This window comes from Vicugna pacos, chromosome 23 (assembly GCF_048564905.1).
Source record: "Vicugna pacos chromosome 23, VicPac4, whole genome shotgun sequence".
NCBI classification, from domain to species: domain Eukaryota; kingdom Metazoa; phylum Chordata; class Mammalia; order Artiodactyla; family Camelidae; genus Vicugna; species Vicugna pacos.
In genome coordinates this window covers 21,129,554-21,136,901 of record NC_133009.1, presented here as the reverse complement: position 1 = coordinate 21,136,901, position 7,348 = coordinate 21,129,554, and the positions used below count along the sequence as shown (strand labels likewise).

Here is a 7,348-nt window from a genome sequence, read left to right as displayed (position 1 = left end):
AGTGGAAACCATCAGACAACCCGGCCTCCGGTCTGAATCTCTGGTTGACGAGACCTGGGGCCATTCCGTTCGGGCCAAGGCGCTTCCTCACAGGGCAGCTCTGTGTCGGCCGCTTCTCACTCGCGGGGACACCCTCACCCAGCCGGCAGCCCACCCCAGGGCCCGCTTCGGCTCCGTCCACGTGTTGGCCTATCCCACGCTGCTCAGAGGAGCAGGGTCTCTATGAGGAGACTTGCGGACAAGAGCAAACGGTTCGGGTTCCCGAGCCGAGCGGGGCGCCGCAGGCTCCGGGACCACTCCTCGGGCGACCCAGGCTGGGGCCACGGGCGCGTCCTGCCGTGCGGCCGGCGCCCGCACCGTTAGCCCGAGGAGAAACGCGAGTGGGCGGGGCCGGGGCGCCGAAGGGGACGTGCACTCAGCCGGCCCGCCGCACTTCCGCCTTCTGTGGAAACTGGGAGAGGATCCTCGTTACGTAAAGGTGAGCACGCAGCGGGACCACCGCAGTCGGCTCCCTCCACCACACCCCCCTTCAGGCTCGCTAGGAGGCCCGGCGATCACCGGCCGGGATGTGACAGCCCACGGCCGGCCACCGTGGTGGTGCCCGCCACCTGGCCCGGGGAAGAGCTCGTTCTCCGAGCGCACACGCGCGGGGGCCACCAACCCCACAAGCCAGCCTTCAGCTCGGCTTTCCCAATTAGGGAAAAGGGCAGCGGGAAGGGAAGGACTGGAGGGGCCCTGCGCGCTGGGGCGGCCTCCCATTGGCTCCTCTGTCTCCGCCCTCGGTCCCGATTGGCCGCCGGTCGAGCCCACGGGCCGAGCACGCTGTCCCTGGCGACGCGGCGTTTGGCCGCCAGCGGCGGCGCAGCCAATGGGACCGGCCCTCGGGGCGGGGCTGTGGGCTCTGGGTCTCCGGGCGCGGGCGAGTTGGTAAACAGATCCGGAGCGCGTGCCGGGCGCCAGCGCTGCGGCGGGCGCGCGGAAGCTGCGCGAAGGTGACCGTGGACTGCAGCTTCCTGCCCCCAGGTAAGGCTGCCGGCTGCCGGCCACAGCGTGCCTGGGGCGCCGTCTGCCTGTGGCCAGAGCTAGGCTCAGCACTTGCTTGGGTCCTTCTTGCATCCTCCTCAAGTGACAGCAGGCTTCCCCTTTGCGAGTTTCGCTTGCCGCGAGCTGCGGGCCGCGGCGCGGTGGGCGTGCCTCAAAATACGTGGTGGGCGTGCCTCAGAATACATGGTGGGCACCCTGCATCTGTCTTCTACCCTCCTGCCCACCTCAGCCCAGGCCTGCCTCGGGGAAGGGACGAGGGCCGCGTGCTGGAGCCTTGGGCCCCTTGGAACGCGCCAAGCAGCCCCGGTGACCTGAAGCCGTGCCTCTTGGTCGCTAGTCCAGCTTTTCCTGCCTCGCTTTCTCATAATAGTTCTTTTCACGCCCAGACCCTTTTGCACTGTCTCAGAGGCGCTAACTGCCCGGGGCCCCAGGTTTGTGTTAGTACTTTGACTCCCTTGGCCTGAGCCAGCTGTTGGGTTTCACAAGTGAAACTTGGGAAGGGGGCCCTTCTTGGTCCTTTCCTCCGTTAGCTTTTCTTTAGCTCCTCTTACTTCACTGAGTGTCTTGTGAGTGGTTAGGATTTAATTGCCTAAACTCGTGCCTTTCTCCGGCCTCTGTTCCTCTGCCACACCCAGGCCAGTAATCCCATGTGCCTTGTAGGATGGGGAATGCTGCAGGGGCAGGTCTGGATACTGAGATTCTCCATTTGGATGAAAGATGCCAGTCTCCTGAAGGGTGAGAGACTTACGTGCAGCCTCTCATTCTGGGTCCGGCCTGCAGCCCATTGGAAAACTTGTCCAAGCTCACTTTGGCCTTGGGTGTGCGTGATGGAAGTCTGAAGAGCTGGATCCGCCAGGCCTAACTCATTGCCAAAGGATTTGAGCGTGCGTGATGCCAGCCTGCCAGTTGTCATGCTGTGGATGGGTAGGTCATGCTGGCAGGAGGGCCCTTCTAAGAAGAGACAGCGGGGTGCTGGTGGTTCTCAGGAGCAGCATCTTTAAGACTGGCGATGGCTTTGGGCATTTTCAACCTTGCAAATAATGCAGACAAGCCAGGGTCTTTGGCCTGACCTCAGGCAACTCAAAGGAAAACTGAACTAAGGTGGTCTGAATCCTTCCCTGTGTATCACCTAAGATAGGATTTCTCAACCTTCAGCAAAATCCCTGGCCTCTATCCATTAGATGCTAGTAATACCTCACCTCTCGCCGCCCCCACCCCCAACCAAGAACACTAGTTGTGAAAACCAAAAATGTCTCCAGACATTGCCAAGTGTCTCTTAGAGGGCACAGTCACCCTTGGTTGAGAACCACTGAGGTAAAACTCTAAAAAAAAGTCTTCCCCTGCTGCCAGAGGCCTCCTGGGACCTGTCGGTGAGTAGCTGAGAGATTTAGGCAGAGGGTAGTTTTGTGCCCCCTGCCCTAAACCAGTGATTGAAGCCATGTGGGTTGGACTTTAATGGAGTCCCCTCTCTGCACCTGGGGGGATAGGAGTGAGACAAAGGTAGAAACCCATGGGCATTTGCTGTGCCTGCTGGATGCATGGCAGTGACTGGCTGGGTCCAGAGTACAGAAGAAGTGGAAGACTTAACGGTTTCTGTCTTCGGGGACTTTGCAAGACTGTGGGAAATGTGCATATGAAATAACTGTGGGGTGGTTTTTAAATAGTGAGCAAACAAGTTTAAGCTATCTGAATGCTGGCAGAAAGGCCAACTCAGTTGGCCTGGAAAATAAGAAAAGCTTTTCTTATCCTCACTTATTTGTTGAGACATCTCATGTCTTACGATGTGGGAGGGGGCTAGGCCTGTGTCTGCAGAGAGTAGGTGTCTGATTTCATTTCAAACATATATGTGGGCATATTTACTTGTACAGTTTGTAGAGTTCTTTTATAGTTCATCAAAGCATCAGTGTCAGAGACAACCATTTATTTTGGTGCAGAGAAAGATACTTTAGTTCTGGGTCTAGATTTTTACCTTCAGTATAACCCAGAATTTATGCCTCAGGATTCAAAGTCTCAAACTGGTGGGGATGCAGAAAATTGAAGAACGATGAATATTGTACAGAGCAAGGAAAAACATCCTAAGCCTCTGCCGTGAATTTCCCTTTCTTGTTGTTAATCGATCTTATGGGGATGTATCAGGATTTTCCCATAGCATTCCTTGGTTAGTTAGGGAGTCTTTGGGGTGCCCTTTCTTGCCTATAGAAAAGAATCTGGACAGGGAGGTCACTTCTCCTTTCTCAAGAAGAAGATTAGAAAGGTCTATTATTGGGAAGCTCCACACTTGGCAGAATAATTTTCCATCAAGAGCTGTGGACACTGAGTCATTATCTTTGTCAGTTGAAACAAGAGCTGTGTGCAAAATTAGACAGGAATATTTAGATAGAGAGTTGTCTTGATCTGACTGTGGCATCTGGAAATAGTTCCAGCATTCTTGCTAAACAACAGCCAGGGGCTTGGGAGAGCCAGTAGAAAGAAGAGCCTGTGGGAGAGGGGGAGTGTGAGGGCCCTGCTCCTCCAGGAGTTGCACCCATGGGAGGGATGGGGCCTGCTGACTCTGAGGCAGGGCCAGGACCCCAAGTGAGATGCGTCTGGTTGGGCTTCTCCCCGTGCTTTTCAAACTCCAGTGGGTATCCGCTGGTCTGTCCACAAGCATGTTGTTTGTTGTGGGGTTACAGGCTCCTCCTGAGCCCTTGACCTTTTGCTTTGAGGTCAGGGGCTTGCAGAATATTTTAAGTTGGAAATGACCCTTAAAATCTCTTTTTATTCTTTATATTTGGGTCTGTGCATGTAGAGAGGGATTCTTGATAAGCTGAGTGTTTTTGACTCAATTTGCCATTTCAGCGTGCTGTAGTTTGTTGTAGTGTTGGAACTGAGTTCTTTTCTCTAGAGCCCTTGACTTGCTTTTTTACAATACGCCCCCACTCCCCACCCCCCAGCAGTTTCCATCTCGGCTGTGGGAGAGAGGCTGCAAATGCTCCTCCACATCCTGCCCCTGAAGAAAAGCCCGCTGTTGAACTGAGGCTGGATCTGGTTATTTACTTCTCGTTGAACAAATATCGATTGATTGTTTGCCTTGAGCATGACATTGGGAATATAAAAGTGAACAAGACTTGTGTGCCTAACCTCAGGGAATTGTAGTAAGGGGTGTGCAGATACTGCTTAAATGCCCTTGGTGTGGTTTGGACTAGGGGCTCTGGGTCAGACTACTTCTGGCTGGTGGAAATGGTAAATGCTCTTGGAAGAGAAGGCATGTTAGCTGGGACTCTGAGGATGAGTAGGATTTCAGCAGGAAGAGGCAAGAGTTTGGTGGGGGCTGGGGGGTGGTAGTGACTGTCCAGTGCTTCCTAGACTATCTGTGGGGAAGGCCAGGCTTTATTTTTTTCCCAATTTGTTGCAGACCGATGCTTTTGTAAAACATAGTAAAACCCTCATGACAATGCTCAGTTGCTCTGAAAGTTTCTGAGCACTCTGTTATCTCATCAAGGATGACACCACCAGTCCAAGGACTGTTCTTTGAGTCACACTGGTCCAGGCAGCAGACTCCCTGAGCAGAGGCGCTGGGGTGGGCGAGTGCAATCTGGCCAGAGGGTAGGGAGTGGGAGGGGAGCAGTGGAGTCTGGGCTAGGGAGCAGATTGGGGTGAGTCCCCCCATTTCCTGTTGAAGCAGCCTGTGTGATCTGCCCTTAGGGGTTTAGGATGGTCTGAGCAGTTGCTGCCAGTTGTGCTTCTGTGGCATTTTATCTCAGCAGTGGGGTGGGGGTGGGAGGCAAGGAGGGCTTGGCATAGTGCTCCTGGTAATTTTCAGCCAACAGTTCAGTTCAGGCCAGAAAGGGTTCCCTGAGTGCCCACAACTCATGAGTCCAGCTGCAGCCTGGAGGGCCCTGAGAGGGAGGGAGGGAGACTGGGAGGGAGGTGGCTCCCTTCCCCGGCACAGGTACAGTGGATGAGGGTACCTGTGGATACTGGGCAGACTGTGCAGGACCTAGAGGAGGTGCAGTCCTGTGCTGTGGGAGCCCCAGTGCCTTGGTGTTGATTCTGCTGGAAGTGGGCTGGGGAAGCGGCTTCCTGCGCTGGGAGGTCTAGGGGCTGGGGCCAGAAAGAGGAGCTGGTTTCCATGGGAGAGAACGGCTTTGAAGCTGAGGTCCACAGTGACTGCCGGTGGCACTGCCATGAGGTGGGGAGGGCACTCAGGTGGGCAGGCTGCTGGAGAGAGTTGGTCAAAGGAAATTAGGGTGGATGAGGAGGGAACTGGTGAGGTGGCTTGTGAGAAATGACGGCGGCCTGAGTCCCAGGTGGCAGGAGGGGTGGTAGAATGCAAGGTTAGATTCAAGAGAATATAAATCTATGTAGGTGGACTCTCTAGATTAAGCGACTGCTTGGCCACTGGGCTGAGATTTCTAGTCAGGGGAGGACTGTTTGGGGTGGATAGTGGTGTCAGTATTGAAAAGAGAGGGTACAAGGGGGAGGACCTGGGCTGGTGGAAGGAAGATGATGATGTTAGTTTTAGATGGGAAGGGATTGAGGTATCTGCAGGACTTTTTCCTATCCTTTTTTATTAAGATACAATTTGCATACATTAAATTCACCCTTTCTAGTGCATGGTTATGCATTTTGACAAAAGCATATAGTCACGTAACCATTACTACAATCAAGGTGTAAAAGTATTCCATCACCCCCTGAATTCCCTGTCCTCCTCCTCGGTGCCTGTGGGACTTGGAGGAAGTGATGTGGTGTCTCTGTATAATTGGGTTTGTTCTCGAATTGGTTCAGTAGTCAAGACGGCCTGCCTGGCCTGAGAATGTGATGCATGACGTACAGGAGCTGTCAGCCCACGAGGAGGCTGAAGCAGCCCAGGGGACAGTGGAGAGAGCATGGAGAACGGGATGGAGGACCAGGCCTGGGGACTCCTTTGCTGTGCAGTAGGTGGAGGAGGAGGAGCTGGTGAGACGAGGGGGTGAGAGTGAATCCTGGGAACCAAGGACAGGATTTCAGCAGGAAAGGCTGAGGAGGGTGGTGTTGGGTTGGACTCAGGTGGATGGAGCCATCAGGTGGTCATTGTGTCACAGAGGGGACAGCTTGGAGTAGGACCAGACAGTGTGTGCTGAGGGAGAAGGAGAGGAGGGAGGTGCACTCTATCCTGGGAGGCGTTGGTGTGTTGGGGCTGAGGGAGGGGCAGAGTCAACAGGAGGTTTTCTAATGCTTGGTACATGAAAGCCGAGAGCAAGTTTGTGGGCTTGGAGGGGCAGGCTTCTGTGGAAGAAGAGATTGAAGGCCAAAGAAAGAATAGGTCAGGGCAAGGTCATAGTGAAGGAGGGAGAGGGAGGACGAGGGAGTGCAGGGAGGAGATAGGATGGCGGAGAGACTTGGGAAGGGCTGAGATGTGGAGCAGGGGTTGGAGGGTGATCACATCCAATTGGTTTGGGGGAAACCAAGAGGTCAGTTACAGAGAGAGGGAGGCCCTCTGCTTGATGGGAGGCAAGGTTGGGGGTGGTGCTTGAAGAGAAAGCCAGGGTTGCATCTTGCCTTAGGTCCCTCGAGGTCCTGCTCCTGCCAGCAACTGAGGAGCTCTGTGTGTGTGTGTGTGTGTGTGTGTGTGTGTGTGTGTGTGTGTGTGTGTGAGAGAGAGAGAGAGAGGGAGAGAGAGGGAGAGAGAGGTACAGGGAGGTGCTTCCTGGTCAAATGAGAGGGGGCCGGTCCCTTCCTCGCTTCCTGCCTCTGCACACCCAACTGGATTTTTTCCCAGAGCTGTGTTTCCTGAGAGGCTGTATGATTCCATCTCTCTGCCTCTGAGGAGCAAGGCTGCCCCTCTCTACTTGCTGTTTTCATAGACTATCTAGAGGGGTCAGTACTCACATTCTTTTGAGCATGATTCTGTCTAGACCCCGTTCAGTTTTCAGCACAGCCCTGTGCTGTGCTCTGTGTCAGCCTTTTACACTCAAGGGATAAACGGCTGTGCCCTAATCTCTGGAAACTGAAGATCATCCAGGCCAATCACCTCATTTTACAGATGAGGAAATGAAGAAACTCAGGCCCAAAGGAGAATAGATGTGCCCGGGTCACATGTGGCTGGTACCCAGGGTGGGCCTGGGACCCGGGCCTCTCTGGCTGCCCTCCTCTGCCTGCCTCATCACACTACTCACGTTGTCCAGGAACTGAAGGGCCTAATGGCGACATCCCTGCCATCTGCTGGGCTTGCTGGGAGGTCCTGAGGACTGTTCACACACTAAACTTTTATGTTAAATCCAAAGCCTGGGGTCAAGCTGATGTTTACTTCCTGCCTGGCACGTTTTCTCTGCGTTTGGCACGG

General features: G+C 54.5%; 1 protein-coding gene across 2 annotated transcripts in view; it reads left to right on the top strand.

The window, feature by feature from the left end:
* Positions 1 to 357: 357 nt before the first annotated feature.
* Positions 358 to 7,348, top strand: part of COQ8A (coenzyme Q8A) — a 39,068-nt gene continuing 32,077 nt past the window's right edge. The window contains exon 1 of one of the 2 annotated variants that reach the window (XM_072948639.1): positions 358 to 478. The gene's annotated coding sequence lies outside the window, so the exon portion shown is untranslated. Of the gene's footprint in view, positions 479 to 888; positions 1,024 to 7,348 lie in introns of those variants that run through there. The other variant, XM_006198822.4, reaches the window with a different exon arrangement.